Consider the following 17,469-nt stretch of genomic DNA (forward strand, 5'->3'; position numbering starts at 1 on the left):
CTCTCCCCCCTCCCACCGGGGGGGGAGCGAGTGAGCGAGCGGCTGCGTGGTGCTCAGCTGCTGGCTGGGGTTAACCACAACAAGTTCTTAGGTAGAAACCATTCTCCTTGCGACTGAGACAGACGAGATCAGTGCTCTCACCACTATTCTGGAGTCAGGCTTCAAATGCCTCCTGTCTGGATGATCCCCGGACTCTTGGAGTCTGTGCCAGATGGTGATTCACCTCAGAAAAGGGGGGGTGAAAGTGTTCACTTACCAGGTACTTCATGGTTTTGAGCCGCTCTCCTAATGGACAAGATGCTGATTTCATCCTTCGTTGTAGAAGTTAGAACATCTTCCACTTGGTGGAAAAGATCTGGTCTTTTCCTGGCTCCTTAGCTTGCTCTCCATTTAAGGAATAATACTGCCTCTTGTGGCTGCCATGTTATTTTTCTACTTAAAAAGCAAAGGAAGAAAAAGAAAAGGCGGTGATAGCTGCTAAAAGAAATAGAATTAACTAGCTACATCTGGTACGTAGCAGAAGTATGTGTTCTTGAAGTAAGATCACAGTAAGAGCACCAGCATGGCAATTTTTATGAAACGTGAGACCAGGTAGAGAATTTTGTTAAAGATATTATTTTTGCATGGTTTGGTTTTTGGTTTTTGTTTTTGTTTTTTTTTTTTTTTGGCAGAAACTAAACGTACGTATTTCATTGTTAGATCTGTAACACAGACCAGATATTCTCTTATGAACTGTAGAGAAACATTTTGCCATACATAACTACATGAGTTACAGATTCTGCCTTTTTGTGCTGGTTATTATATTTACCGCTTTGTTTTGTGTCTGGTTGTGTTTTCCGTGTGAGAGCAATTCAAGCTTTGGCGCTACGGCTGGGAGCAAGTCTGGAGTTTTTGTTATTGTTCAAGGAAACAACAGATACTTGGTTCCTTAAAATGGTGAAACTTTTTGTTTACGGTAAAGGGAAACCTAAACCAACTACTTGACACATGTTCGCATTAATGGAGTGAGAGCAATAAGAGCACAACAAAGGTTTTGGTATAGTTTTCAATTTAAGACTCCGAAATCATCATGGTTATTGTTTTTCAGAATAAATTATGAAATAAATATCAAGTTCAATGTTTTCAATAATTCTGACTTCTTACTGCTACTTTTGACAAGTCATTTTCATGCTGAATGCTTAACAATCCGTAATAATTTCTGGTTTTGAAAATGTTGGTAAACAGTAAGTAGAGCTCGCAAAAGAATTGTTCTATAGAACTAAAAGAAAGATTTTCCTTAGAAACTTTAAAACCATTCATGAAAAATACTTTTTCTAAGGTTTTGGGTCTTTTGTTTCTTTCCCAAAAGAAACAAGGTATTGATGGCTTAAAAAAAAATGGCAACTAAAAGCTTGGGTTTACTTTTTTGTTTTTAACAATTTTGATTTTCACAATTTTTAAGACTGTGTACTTTTCTATATACTTACATAAGATAGCTTTGTCTCAAAATGTTTTGCAGACAATATTCTGGACCATTACAAGAATGAACTTAGCTGTCTTTTCTTAGCTGAACTGGTGTTGGTATTGCTTCGTTGTCTTGGGTGAAACCGTTCCTCCTTTTCATTGAGCGTATATAGCAAATCAGTTTTAATATCTTTGTGATGTGAGAAAGAGAAATCTTGTATATTTTTTACTTGAAGCTGTTTAATGTAATTAGATGAAATGTTATTAATGCTTTGATCCTTTATTTCCCAGTTATCTTTTTCAATACTTGCAATCACAATAGGGTATCCAAAATGGTTTTAGACTAATTCTGTATGTTGTTTCTCGTGTAGAACTTGTGCACAGCCCAAAGTAAAGGTGTTAGAAGAATTTTTTTCTAGGTCAAGAATTTCAGATCAGGAAATAATTTTCTAGTATTCCAGTATACCTAGCAGTCTCATATTTGCGATTCTCAATTGTCACATCCCTTTTAAGACTCTGCTTGGTACGTTTCAAGTGTTCCCATGGCCCTGTGAGCTGGTACGAGATGAATGAAGGCTGTGAATTCTGCCTTCTCTCCCTTGTTGTGCTGCAACGAGCTGTGCACTGAGGGCGGTAGCGAGGTGACTGTCACCCCGTGCTCCCACCCATCACAAGAGATGAGGGGCTGCAGTTGTCATGGGTCCCGCCGCGCCTGTGTACTTGAACAGCAGGGAGGGGAAGGACACCACTTGTTTCTTGCAGAGGCAGCGTGCTCTGCTGTAGAGACTATGCAACATGAACAGAAACCTAATAGATGAGGACGTGGCGAGGAAAGAGCCAGCTTTTGACCATAGGATGTTCATAAAGTCCATTTTGTTTTCTAGTGCAAGAGTGACTAAATAGCCTCTAGTCCTGGGAGGACTGTCAGATTAAAGTTATCGGCTGTTATTAGAAATAAAACAATTATTATTTTATTACTTGCATGGAAATGGGGACCTAGCAATGCCAGTTTAATAATATTTCTTTTTGCCATAGTACCTTATGCTATACTAAAACCTGTGGGGGGTGGTCCTCGAGGTTATTTGCTGCATTTAGAAAGATGCACTTCAGAGTGGATACAGTAGATAGGTCACCATGTAGCTCTCCCCCTCTTATATAAATTCACACCCACACTCTGTCCTGAGTGTTGGAGGAAACATAACCCTATTTATTCTGCAAGTGAAGAAAAGAAAATTATGGTTAAGGGTTTTTCTCTAGCTTTTGTGACATATTCAGGTTAAAAAGAAAAGGAAAACGTTTAAAGGCACAATTGGTAATGGGTTTGGATGAAGAATTTTTCTTTGGTCTCAATTATTTGGATAAGTAAGTTTGTTTTAGAGAAGTCCTGACTGCATCTGTGTACATGTATGTTTGTTTTATATATATATATATATATATATCTCAAAATGATACACTGTTTGGGTAAGAAGGTGTTGCAAAGGCCATATTATTATGATTTTGACAAGAAGTATGTCTATTTCTAGCTTTATCTTTTTCTTTTCCAATTTGTAAGATTTCTATCTGCCTGTCCTTCTCAGGATGTAGCCTGTTTCCAAGGAGGACTGCAGAGGGGATTGCCAAGGGCAAGAGACAAACCTGAATATCAATATAGGTCTGTCATAGTTGGATAATTACCCTCGGAAACCCCTTCTTATATGTCCTAATTATTAATGATCCACGGACAAATCTTTGTGGTGAAATGTAGGAGATCCTTCATCTTCCTCCTTAGACTCAGCTGAGCAGGTCTCAGAAAGGCTTTCTGGCTAAAATGTCTTTCAGACCCTGGGGTGGATGGGGCAAATACCCGTGCTGGTAACACAACAGAATTAGGTGATTGGCCATATTCTGCTTTTGCCTTCACTGGACCACCGTGGCAATCAATGATGTGATCCTAATGTTAAGGTTTCAGTTTTATAGCTTTAAATAGCTTTATCTATTTAATCTAAAATTAATTCAAAGTTAATGTGATTTAAAGTGTCCACAGTAGTGATATATGTAATGCCTGCTTAGTATTAATTCCCACATATCTTAAAAATGCCTGCTTAATGTTAATTTTCACATATCATTTAAAAAAAAAACGTACGCTATTACTGTTCTGAAAATCACCACTATTATTGCTGCATTAATTTACTTTAGCTTATACTTGCAGTGGCATATTCTTACTTTGAGATGCATTCTACTAAAATGAGATTCCTTTAAATATCAATCTTAAATTTGCCTCCCCATACATCTATATATAAACGTGTGTATGAACGTGTACATGCGCACACACATATATACATATGTTTCTGTGAATTCTGTTTCATTTACCTTGATTTCTGTAACCAAATTCATCGAACTGCAAGTGATCTTATTACCAAAATGGTAATGTATAAAGTAACCGTCCCATTCCTTTATGCCCCGATAGTTTGATTTCTGTTTTGGATATAGCAAGCGGTGATCCCTTAACATTGTTGTTCTCGGTTTTCCTAGCAGAACCCCTACATGGTATGCATGTCAGATCTGATTACGTCTAACATCGTGAAGGTAAATTTCAGGAAGGACTAGGAGGCAGTTTTCTAAGCACCTGGCTTATGAAAGGGGGCAGAGAGAGAGAAATGGCTAATAATGAATGTAGACATCTATATGGTAGCTATGATGTCCTCATAGCCTGCCCTGTTCACTGCTACAGGGCATTAGTTAAGGGCATAACTGAATTGTGACCAATTTTTTTACAGAGAACATGATGTACTGGTTACTTTTGGGTTTAGAAGGATTTTTATTTCTAGGGGATAGCTGCCAGCTATTTGTTTTGGGAAAATGCTTTTTTTCACATTCCAGTTGCAGTATAGTATTTACAAATACGACTGAACTTTCTCTTTTTCTATTTAAAAAAAAAGTTTTATTTCATATTATTTTCGTATTCCATCTGGCAAGAAAATTCTTCTTTGCTACCAAGACCAGGACATTCAATAGATGATATACTTAAATCACTAAAGTGGTAGAAAATTGCAGCATAGAGTCTTAAACAAAGAGTCATTACAGGGAAAATTACTATCTGTTGGTAGTTAGGATGACTTGCGGTGGGATATTAATGATTTGCCAATGTATATAGAAAAGTAAACTTCGAGGACCAAGATTCAAATCTGGGATAACAATCAGTTTACAGTAGGTTGAGCAAAGCTTGAATAAGATGTGCAGCCAGAACTCAGGAAAAGATACAACTTTAACTAAATTTTTGTATGTTAAAATGTCTGGTTTATATAATACACATAGAAGAAACAGTTGCTATGGTAGACAAGGTTTGTTGTTTCTTAAATTTATTTTTATATATATCAATGTATATAAAAGAAATTTCCCCTGACTTGACATCTTCTTGACATATTCTAAAAGGCAGACAGAAAATTCACCTGTCTTCTGGTTTATTCTGTGTAATTCTGGGGAAGAATCACTTCTGACTTTTGCAGCCTGGGGAAGCACTGCAAGAATGCAAGATTTGAGAAGGGCGACAAGCAAACCCTTCTGTTTGCCAATTTGGAATTGCTACTTTTTGTGTAACTAACTTAGGGTCTCTTTCTGGAACTCACCTCTTTGCTGGAAGAGAGCATTTGGGTGTTGCATGTCAGAATAAGGAGGAAATTAAGCTTAGAATACTAGGATTAAATATAGTTGAAGAAGTGACTGAAGACAAAGGTTTGTTTGGGGTTTTTTTTGTAGTTTTGCACCATTAAGGGGCTGTTCTTAGAGATATTTTCTCTTTTATACGCTTCTCCTAACAGTCCTCACAAGTGAACTCTGAGACAGTGGGTTAGTCATTGAGAACTGATAATTACGTGATGAAGAGTATTGTATCTTTTTGTATCTCTTCAGTAGGCCAATTTTATGCTTTTTGTAACTGAAGCTTGTGAGTGTTTCTTGCTGAAAAATAGAATATCCACAGAACTTCTGATAGGGGCCACGTCCTGTGAGGTGGGGACGTTTCCATCCTCTTCAGCCGAAAGAAAAACACAAGGAAGTAGAACAGGGTAGCTTTGTCAGAAATGAAAGACTTGACCCATTCGAAAGCCCAACAGTTTTACTTGCCAAGATTTATTTAATACATTGCCAACTATAAGTTTCCAACCCAACTAGCCATAATTCCTACCTATTTGACAGATACAACCTAGTAATCTCCCATAAATGAGAGAATTATGGGTATGACAGTCTGTCGTTGTTCTCTATTTCTTGTCACCGGCATAGAGTCACGTGAATTCAAAATAGTCCTGGGTGCTTGGATTTTGTGTTGTCTCGGCTGCGCCTTCTGCTGCTGCTCGCTCAGTTTCAGCTGCTTGGAAATTTGCACAGTTGCAAGTAAAATAGATTCTCCCACATTTTGCTGTATTAAAATAGCCTTGGGCATTTTTGTGGTATTAATAGACTTGTTCAGCAATTTAACTTCTCATATAGAGCTTATTATCTACAAAATCTGATGGACAGTTTAAAAAGCAATTGCCTTTCTAAATGCCTTTAGTTCTCAGAACATACTGTTTGAGAGGGGAATTGTTCACACCAGACATCCTTCAGTAAATCATCTGATCTTTATTCTGCTACTTTTCACTACTTTTTTCTTTTTTCCTCCTGATAGGGCTTATTTTTTTGATGAAAATCCTAAGCATAATTTGGAAGTAAATTTCCATTTTGCGGTTTCAGGACCATAAAATCATTTGTGCTAGCTGGAATTAAAATTACGTCTTTGGACTGCACACAAGATTTCAAATATCCTTGTAATCCCCAAACTTCCTCTGCAAGAAAGAGACAGAGAGCTCTGTCCTACCTTTTTGCTACAAAAGTATATTTCCAGATGGTGGACAAAAGTTGTTTAAAGACTTCTTAATGCCCTTTCATGTCTAGCAAAAATTTTTTCAAAAAATAGAACATTTTCATCTTTCTCAATTTTGGGATTTCAGAAGGGATAAAAAGGCCGTGAGCTGCTTTTCTGGGGAGGAGATGTTATTGTGGATGCTGTGCTCCCGACCTCGGTAACTGCCCAGGGGCAGGTGTTTCTGGTTCCATCGCATGGATGCCTCTCTTGGCTGGGCAACCCTCTGCTCACACGGGGGTGGTGCCTAGCCTCAGGGGAGAAAAGGCAGGCAGCGTGATAATGAGGTACCCTGTAGCAACATAAAAAGCCCTACAGCGAGATGCTGCTCTGTCACTCCAGTGTATCAGCTTGAGCACCAGCTTCCTCTTTCAGTAGTATGTCAAAGTAGTGTTGCCACTTGTAAAAAAAAAAAAAAAAAAAAAAAAAAAAATTATAAACATCGTGCATATCTTTATGAGAGTGTTGAAAGTGTTGTGCCAGGGACATCAAATCACCAGTAGAATGTGAATTTGGGGGCCAAAAATCTACATGTTAAATGCCAATGTGACAAATATGTTAACCATCTTAGACGTTGGGCCTTTTACTGTCTCTGTCCTAGCGATTTTGGCCCAGTGGAAAGACAGTGCGTGATGCCATGACACAGACCTTCAGATGGAAAATGTTTTCTTGAACGAAAAGTTTCAGAAGTTTGTCTTAAAATAAAATCGATATTAAATGGTACGGTAGCCTTCTGTTGCCCCAGTTAAACGTAAAAGTTTTCTTAATTTTGGATGTCACTTCTTGCCATTCTTTTTATGTCATGTAAACATATAACACTACATTTCTTGATGTGACAGTAAGGGCGTATACAAGCATTGCAAAGAGTAAGTGAAAAGTAATTTGTTTGAGCGAGACTTGTTTGAACATGAGAATCTCGGTACCGTGAACAAGCGTTCCATTATGTGAGCTGGGTCATTTCGTTGTGCTCGTGCTCACGCTCGTAGGTGCGATCACTGAACTGTCAGTTGCCAGCACTTGCCAAAGTTAATTCACAGTCTGACATGCAGTTGTTCAGTTTTGCATGAGAAATGAGGTGAATGGGATTTCCGTATCCCAGTTGTCAAGGCTGTTAGAGTATGCAAACACATTTATAAGGACCCTTAAATCTTCCATGCAGGTGTTCAAAACAGGAACTTTTTGAAAACAAGCAGAAATAAATGCAAATGTAGTAAAACATTGTCTCAAACTGAAGTCACGTAGCTGTTTTGAAGACTTGAAAAAACTTTGAATTATCTACAAAGAATGCTGCACAATTATGTAGAATTTTGAGGACGAAGCATCGTTTGCATTAACGAGGAAGCGTTACCACCCCAGTCTGGCGATCTGGAAACCCTAGGGCAGGACGAGTCAGATACCAGCTCTCATCTTGCACAGTGAATCCAGCATAAGGAAAGGAACACAAATCCCAGCGTGTTGCTTAAGTGAATTAATTGTTGTTTTAACTAAAAAAGGTATTAGCTCTGGCCCAAGGTATGGGCCAGAATCTGTTTTCCTTACTCATGCCGATAGTTCCATTGAAGGTCCCGAGGAATTCACCACAGAAATACTACTGCCGTTATTTGTAACGATACATAAACTGAAGACCTGGACTCTCTTTGTGACATGAAACAAGTCAAACAGCTCCTCTGCCTCAGTTACTCCATTTATTAAATCGGAATGCTAAAACCTACCTTCCCACAGGGGTGTTGTGAAGATTAATTAATTAGTTTGTAAAGTGCTTTGATCCCATAAAACACTACATAAGTGCCAAGCATTATTATGAAGAATTATAAAATGCCAGCCTTCATATGCACCTTGGGATAGCTGTTTTATGGATACAAATCTGTGCCATTCTCCTTAGAATCACATTGTTCCATTTTTCCTACATAGCAGCCCATTCACAAAATGAGCCAATTTTAGGAAAGATGCAATTTTTGGAATAAAGAGGAGATCACTGACTGTCATAAATACCTTTTTCAATTAAGGACTCATAGATTAAAGATGCATTTTGCGGTAGGATTTGGAACGGTATCATTTCAGAACACCTCCATCCGCAGCAGGAGGGAGGGTAGTTGGATTTTAAATACCTCCCCTATCTGAAAGAAAACAAAGATATCTTTCTACTTCAGTTCCTTTATTAGATCTTAAGTATGGGATAAGTATTCAAGAGGGTCTTTTGCCTTTATTTTATATGAAGTGAATAATTAATTCAATTAAGCTTAATAAGGAAAAAGCTTTAAGTTACAGGAATCTCTTCCATTAAAAGCCCTATTATCCAAGATTATTACATTGCAATGAAGTGAAAAAAATTCCGAGTTTCATTGCCTAACAGACAAGCTGTGACATTTAGTCTATATTAGCAAGAAAAACTCCATCAGCTATAGCCATGTAATAGTTTAAATTGCTCCACGGGTATTGCATATTCCAAAAACAAATAGAGGTCATCAAACGTTTGATCTTGAATTGAAATTTCAATATTAGCATAATTTAGAATTACAGTAATCTATCTTACTTCCCTTCCATGATGTTTTTTATCATATTATTTTGGCTGGTAGTTGGCGATGCTGACAATAGAAATTTTCATATAGGAAGGACATACATAAAATCTCAGAACGCTCTGATCAAGCCTCAGCTAATGAGATGGATGTTAAGTGTGTATACACACATAGGCTTACATACATGAGATATATATTTGATATATAAATACAGTGCATGTATATATGTATAAAGTTCTATTTGCACATATTTTTTGTCTAAAACTGATAAAATCTGAGATGGATGCCATAAATAAGGGCAGGGTCAGAGAGCTTTGAGTGAAATATTAAGGCCTTGCATGTGTAAGAAAAATCAATGTTACGACACTGTAGAACTAATACTACTTTTATTTCCCCTGCTTCTGTGGGTCACAAACAGTCAGTTTCTAGTTGTTCTTGTGGTTGTACAGATGAAGTTTTCTTTTATACTTTTATGGATGTTACTGTAAGACATTGTTGAATACTACTTCTTAAGTGAAAGGAGTATTTTTTTTTTCCTAGCAAGTGTTTTATCTGAAGTACTCGGGCTTATTTTTCATTGCAGTTAAATATCTAGTTTTAGTGGGTTTTTTCAAGAAGTTTTCTTTTCTTTTTGAATGCGCTTACTGTGAAGAGAATAGCTGATTTGTTCACCCACTTTTTTTATCATATTTTGTTACTGAGCTTTACAAAATGGTAAAATAGTTTCTGAGAAATAAGAATTGCCTAAATTCCTACAATCCAAGTATTATTTTTAAAATATTTTCCCCATGTCTCCTGGGTCTATTTTCTATTTTTTTATTCCTCTGAAAATTGAAATTTCTTTTGGCCCTCAATGTGCAAATCAGTTGAGGAGACCTTTCCTTGGAACAATATTCAGTCCCGCTTAGGAGAGAAACTAGGATAAGTTACAAGAAATTCTGGCTTTCTTGCGTTTCCAGATAAGTTCTGCGGACTCCAGGGATGGGTGTAAGCATCTGCAGAAAAGCACTTTTAAGCCATGCTTGTCACTGATCTTTAGGCCATAACGCAGGCATTTGCGTGAGCCATTCAGCGAATAGGGCTTTCTTCTCCTCTAAATCACTTGTGTAAGACAGCAACGCTTTCTTTTATTTGGTGCTTTTTTCTTTTTGAATAAGGCATCCCTAGAATACTCTCTGCTTCTGCTAGTCTAGAACCATGTAATTTGAGGAGAGAGAGAACAGAAAAAGGTTGGAAAACCATTCTTTTAAATTCACTTGAATGTGCCATCTGTATGAGCAGATGGGAAAAATGTCTCAGGGCTAGGAGGAGACGGAGAGATCAAATTGGAAGGAAGGATCTGCTGCAGGCATGTTCCTAGTGTCAGAACAAAAAGGGCCTTAGCGATGGCCTCGGTGACGCGACCTGGAGACCGGTCCCTCAGAAACTGCTGTCTCCCTAGCAGAGGATGTTTCGGGGGCTGTAATCAATACTGTATAGGTCCCCATGGCACGTCGTCTGTGGGCACTCTCATTTCTGGGCTACTGCCAGAAAAGAACAAATGTTCAGGTCCCTAAATTATTCTCACATATGAACTGTAAATCCCCATTCAGCATTTCACGGGGAGGGTTTGCCAGAGTGCATTATCCTCCTCAGCTTCTGAATTGAGAAATCATTACGTTTTCTCCATCTTCATATGGTAGAGAACGTCATTCTTGAGGACGCTCTTTTTTAAAAACATTGCAGTAAGTGCAGACGATCGAATATACATGACATCTTTCGACAGGTTATAATTTCTGTTGTACGATGACTGTTACTGACAGTGAATGTCAATTCACAAGCGCTGTGAAGTTACAGCTTATAAGTACGTTTTCATTTACTGACAAGGGTCTCTCTCGGGACTGTATTTTAGAACTCTGACATTTAAAAATATTTGCTCCAGCAATTTATCTTGAAAACTGCAAGGCATATAAAAGCATATGAACTTTTTATGTGAACTTTTCCCAAAGCCCTGTGCAGGGCTGTGAAGCCACTGGGGATTATAAAGCTAACATTTGTTTCCACTTAGAAAATGTAGAGATAGACCTTAACAACCGCTGCAAGACTAAGTTAGTTTTACCGTAGAAGGTGTTGCATGCCAGTGCTTTGCCTATGTAAAGTGCTTAGGGAAAATTTATTCAGTATATATTGAAAAATGTTATGGCACATTGCCTTCAGTGTCAGAACAGAAGAAAACGAGGGGTGAGTGGCTGTTGAGGAAACCCTTCGAGATCTCCGTTCCTTTTGCAGTAACTGAAGCTGGTGCAGCATGGTTAGGACCAAGTGTTAGAATCATAAAATCGCTTAGGTTGGAGAAGAGCTTTAAGATCCTCAAGTCTAACTGTTAACCTAGAAGAAAAAAGTTCTTTATTACAACATTGCCATCCACAATTTCTGTCCCCTTTTTTGCCATTTGCTATTTGTGACTTTCTTTGTCGTGCCAATTTTTACAGCAGTTGTTACTGGTGGAAATGCTAGCAAAAATTAGCTAACAATAATTGGTCTTTGTGTAGTTTTGGTTTTGCTTTGTTTTGTTTTTTTTAACCTAAAAACAAGATGCGTGTTTTAGAATGATAGCCATGTACCTTAACGAGGCAATATAGCTGATACTGCACAGGAAGAAACACTCTCAACAAAATTCTGAATGCTTTTGCTCATGTGGGAGAGCAACAAAACATTAATTTACCATGATCATAAGGCTTTTCACAATCTACTTCATAGATATTTTTATCAAAATATTACAAATTTCAGGCAATGAAAACCACTTGGAAAGAACTTAGAAATCCCCTGAACTCAGATGACTACAGAATGTTTGCATGTGGTCAGCTGAGGAGGTAAATTATTTTTAGACCTTGCTGATAAGCTCTATCCTTTCAGTGAGATACCATCATCTGTGTTTTCATCTTGTCGTTCTCTCCCTAGAAGATGGCTTGTATCTGCTCCATTTGGTTCTGTATGTACAAAGCAGAGGTGACAATCAGTGCACACGATGGGAAACGAGACAAAGGCAAGGAGGCGCATACTGAATATGCATCCCTGTCTCCTTTTATTTTAAATTACACATATTAGAAGCTTATTTCACAATTACGTCCCAGTCTACATTTTATTCTCGGCTAGCAACTGAGAATAAAACACTGTGCATCTTTAAACATTAGTCTGTGGGCTGTTTCTACAACAAGAGGGTCTCCAAAGCACGTATAATTCTAATGTACAAATACTACATTGCCGTGATTCTGAAACGTCTGTGAATGTTGTTTTGTAGTGTTAGTGTCGCTGGAGAAATGTCATGTATGACAGAGAGGAGATGACTTCTGTTGCTGTTGGATTTTTAAAGAGGTAATAGAGCAGCCATAAGAAAGATATGCCATTAGTCATTTTTATGTAACTTTGGTATGACTTCAAGAAAATACATTTGAGAGCTGAAATATTTATCTGAAAAAGAATTGCGTAAGGGCATTGCTGTGTGTTAAAAAAACCGGCAATCTCCCCCCCCCCCCCCCCCCGGTGGTTTATTTGCTTTTGAAGGAAGAGATACTGAAGATATAGTCAAGATTAATTACTTTTAATAGCCTACTGTGTTCAGCTTCTGATGCAAGGTGTTTTTATGTCATAGAGAAGACACAGTATAATTTCAGGGAAATTATTTGCGTGTCATTAAGACTGAAGGATACTGATAAAATATTGGATGCTGCTGTCCAGGAAGGTGATCTTAGCTCACAGTTATAGATGTCTTCAATGATACAAATACATAAAACTTAACCTGGTTCTGAAGGGTCCTGAAGTCTTTTCCAGCTACCTATCCTGCGGGATTCGGAGTCACGAGGTTTTAAAAATATTTAGTTAGCTTAAAAAGAAACCAAACCAAACCCCTGAACAATCCGAGGAGGCATGAGTACAAGTTACAGTTCCAGAAGAGATGAAAATACCATTGTTTGAGAGAATAAAGGTCTTTGTACAGAAGGATTAGGCAGAAACATTCCCCCTGCCCCGGTGGTTCCGTGGGTACCACTGCTGCCGCCCGCGGGGTCCCGCGCCTGCGGATCGACAGCAGCTGCAGTTTGCTGTTAGGTCAGCCTTCCTGCCGTCATCTCTCTTCTGCTCCTTCTTGGATTTAACTGTACAGGCCCAAAGCTTGTAATGCCTTTATGTGTCGTGGCACTCTTTCTTTTGTTACATTGAACGCTTGAGATTAATTATTTCCAAAACCATCTAAAAACATTATGTGTAGGGATGTCTCAGAATCTGGTACTATGGTGTTATGGTTTGGTTTTTTTCTGTATTAATATTTTGTTTCTACGAGTACTGAAGGTATTTTTTGTATATTGAAGGAGATAGACACCCATTCCATCTCTCTCATCTGGTCACATCTAGTCTGCTTCACCTCATTTAATTTTCTTTAAGGTTCATCTTTTCATTTTACTTCAATACAGCTTTAATTTTAATACAACCTATACCTGTCATCTGTGGGATTGCTAGGAAAATATGCTGTGTCGTGGTCATAGAAGTAATGGTAAGACTGAAGGAAGGCACAGAGATTGTTAGCAGCGGGAGTAGTACCCCACAGAACTGAACGCGAGAAAAGGACGTGAAGAGTAATATTTGTTTAATGTCAAGAATGAAGGTAAATATTAAGAGTTACCTCTGCTATTCATTATAGCTGCTACAGAATTTTGTTAGAAATTGTTCAGAGGAAGGTATAGATATTAATGTAAGGCAGTTAGGAAATACATGACTAATAGATGCGGTGCCTGAACTCTATAGCTCCAAGAAGGAAAAGATGATTGTGACTTAACCTTATGAAAGAAAAAAAAGCATTGCTAAAGCAGTTTTTCTCACTTAGATTTCTTTTTTTATTAAGTTGCATTTGTCAGTGCAGTAAGTAGCAAAACCAGCTTTTAGTTTTTCTTTGTTAAGTAATGGATCCGTATATTGCATTTTGTCTTAACGCTAGATATGTTACTGACGGCCAAGCTGATAAACCTAGAGAGTTTGCTGGGCCTGAGCAAATATCCCAGAATATCACTACTAAGTTCCTGAATTTCCCACCCCTGCAAAATGGAGTGGGAATGTGGCAAACTTAATATTGTGCCTATGGCAGAAAACCAGAAGTATTTATAGAAATAAGGTATTCTCATACTTTCAGACTTTTAAAATTCCATTTCAGTTGAGAGAAATGAGCAGAAAATGAGGGTTCATTTGTGTTCATTAGTTTTGACAGGGATGAGCAAGTGAAAAGTTTTATTCCTTGCAATTATTTATTGTTCAGCAGTTCTTACCAGCCCTGGAAAATATGTTCAGAGTGCTTTTTAAAAGACATTGGTAGTTCAGGCCTAGCGTGACAAATAATCTTTTGTCCTCCACCCTGAAAGTGTGATATCAGTTAAGAGAACAGGGTGTCAGCTCTGCGCCATTTCATAGCCAGGAACGTGGGAGAGTTTCCATTTAGATGAACAAGTGCCTCTCAACGTTGGCAAAAGCGGTCAATGCTAGCAAAAACATTCCCCTTCCCCATTTGAGCGTTACTTCTGTGTTATTTTCAATATTGAGTAGTAATGAAAATAAACTGAGATCTGTGGCTGGCAGCGTGAGAGTTCCCCCCATTTGTAGCTGATCAAGTGTATTCCTAGCACCAACAAAGTTCTCCTGCTTCCTTGTGGTTGCTTTGAAAATGCTTTATCCTCTCCCCTTCTGGCTTTGCTTAACTACTGTTCTGCCTCATCACTGCGTGCTCATCCAGGCTTTCTGTTCAGCAACTTCCTAATGTAAAGTCTGTACCATCTCTCAATCTATTGGAAAGCCAGTTGTGTTTTTTGTGGTCAGTTTTTCATTAATTACAGACCTTCTTTATCCCCTGAGGCATCATTTTCCTCTGAAATTTGCGATGTGCTTTATTTTCTTTTCCTCCTTATTGTAAAAATTGCTTGAACTGGGGGGGAGGGACGAGGGTTGCATTAGATTGTCAGTTTATCTTGATGTCGTGCTTCTGCTTACTAACTACAGTTGCATTACAAAATGCATCGTTTTCATCCAGCTCCAGTGGGACCATTTTTAGGGTGTTGTTTTGGAGCCACTGTGACAGCTTCAGTAAATGGTGAGTTTTAATTCGTTTGTCTAATGAAGATTAGGATCCTGGCTAATGACTGCATAGTCATATGTGATGATGCTTTTCCCTCCTACTCCCTCTTTGCTTAGAACATACATTAATTGTGCAGATGGTAGTGGCTTAGCTATGTGATAGCTCGTTTTCCATCTCCTCCTCTCATGACATTTACACCATGCAAAGAGGGTGTATTGCCATCTCCTTATTTGTGAAGATTTGTGATTCATCACCTGCCTTTTAAATCAAATACTAAGATTACATCTTGTTGCTAAGAGGCAGAACTTGGATGTGTGCTTTCTTCTTTTAAGCACACCTGTGCCAAGCTTTGCCTGAAACCTTCGGGCACATCACAGCCAGAAGCACTGAATTTTCATCTTCATTCCTACTGACAACATGCGAAACTTGCAGTGCCTGTTTTATGTGGGTAACTATAAATCATTCCTTACGCGTTCAAAGGATTCACAGACTTTTCAGTCTGTAACCTAGCCACAACTTAAGCCAGGAGTTACAGGTATTTAGGTTCCACTGCAAACATTTTTTGGCATTACTAGAATTCAAGTGTGATTTGGATGTGACAGATGGGAAGTAAATACTTTTACTGTGTTTTTTATTGTTTTGTTTTTCTTTCTTACTCATACATTTATTCATTCTTATGGTTTGCAAGAAACAATAGGAAAAAATAATAATTTAGGCACAACTAATAAAGAAAATTCCTTAAAATTTCATTTATTCTTTGATGTCATCTGTCTGTCGTGGCCATCCTACTCAGCAGGTTGTCTACTATTGCTTCTTTCACAGAATAGTATTGCCATTTCTGTGTTCAAACATTTTCTGGGTTTGTTCTTCACAAAAGTAATTGATTTTGTATATTATACCCATTTATCATTTAAATTGGGGCAGTTGGGTTTGGTCTTCATGCTTTATTTTGCTCTTCATTTGTTTAGGAAAGGTCCTGTGTTGCAGGTACAATCAAAGGAAGTTCAGGATTATTCTTTAAAAGTCATTTTTGCAAACTGAGAGAACAGCTCTTTTCCTGTCCATGAGGGTTCTACCTCTGGTGTCTCCTTATCATAGAGTCATTAAGGTTGGAAAAGACCTCTGAGATCGAGTCCAACCATTAACCTAACTGCCAGGTCCACTTTTAAACCATGTCCCTAAGCACCACGTCCACACGTTTTTTGAATGCTTCCAGGGACTTAAACGAACCTAGGTAACACGTGACAATAGCGGTGAATTGAAATAGCTGAAAGTGAGTTCGTATGTGAAATACTGAAATGTTGTGACAATTAAAGAAAAAAAACCAACCAAACCAACCAAAACCCAAACAGATGGATATTTCTCCCTGTGCAGCATTTAACCAGATACTTGGGAGTATGTATCGTGAAATGAATATTGTGAAATGAGAAGAATGCTGAGACTGGCTTATACAGAACCGTCTTACCCATTCAAGACATGGCAGAGATCATGTTCATGTGCCTTTCCTTAGTTCTCACTTGAGAAACCTGCTTGCCCATAGGAGTGTGGCTGTCTCGTGATACAGCGTTCTCTCCTACTGTCCCCGTATTGCAGGCAGTGCTGACTTGAAGTCCACGTCCCTGCTAAGGCTTTTCTGTTGAGCTGTTATTTTTAAAAAGCTCTTCAAACATCTTTCCCGTAAGTACTATGCCTCATGGAAGGAGTGGTGCAAACTATTATTATCCTTGTACATTAAGAAAATTAAAAGGTTTCTTGCCAGGTGGTTAATGGAAACAGTCATGTCCTCTTACCATCATTTGGTATCAGATAACAGTGTTGACACGCAGACTTTCATAATGTGAAAAATAACATTTAAAAAAGATGCTCGGTGTTCTTCACGGTGAAGATTCTTCTGATAAACACCAGATTTGACACAGGGGAACAAACTCAAACTCTTGAGTTTTGAAATTCCTGCTTCAGAAATGTGAATGCTAGGAAATATTTGTTTTGCTGCTGGAAAGTCCCTCCTCTAAAGCCTATCAGACAGGCTGATTTTGTGAGAAGTCGTCCACGTTTTGCCGAAGGGCTGTGGCTGGCTGGCCATCGCTCCCACGCCTGGGCTCAGGGGTGGGTAAGGATGTGTAGAAGAGGACGCGGCAGCCATCGGCCTCGGGCGGTGCCTCTGGAGGGCCTGTGCTGAACCTGCCGTGCAAGTGGCGCTTTCACCTTGGGGGTTTATGCCAGGGTTTTCGTTCACCTCAAAGTACCTGTGCCTTTAATCAAGTAAATGCCTTCCTGATGCTCTGAATTTAATTTACTGAGTTTCAGCGTGTGTTGTCCTATTGTTTATGTATAAAAGACTTTCAAGTAAAGTATGGAAGTAATTATAGAGATTGTTTAAAAAAAGGAGGAAAAAAAAAAAAAAGAAGATGCACTTTCTACAGCAAAATGATCACTTTAAAAAATCCTTGAATACAAGGACAGGTGCAACATATCTCAGATAAGCACTTACTTTCTCATGAAACGTATATTTGCCGTATTCAGGGTGGGACTGATATTTT

The 17,469-nt window shown here is 38.4% G+C and overlaps 1 protein-coding gene across 7 annotated transcripts in view; it reads left to right on the forward strand.

Annotated features, from left to right (window-relative positions):
* GABRB2 (gamma-aminobutyric acid type A receptor subunit beta2) overlaps positions 1-17,469 on the forward strand; it is a 175,277-nt gene that overhangs the window by 65,494 nt on the left and 92,314 nt on the right. The window lies entirely within an intron of this gene.

This window comes from Nipponia nippon, unplaced genomic scaffold (genome assembly GCF_047370975.1).
Source record: "Nipponia nippon isolate SJK-2023a ecotype South Korea unplaced genomic scaffold, ASM4737097v1 scaffold_21, whole genome shotgun sequence".
Taxonomy (NCBI): domain Eukaryota; kingdom Metazoa; phylum Chordata; class Aves; order Pelecaniformes; family Threskiornithidae; genus Nipponia; species Nipponia nippon.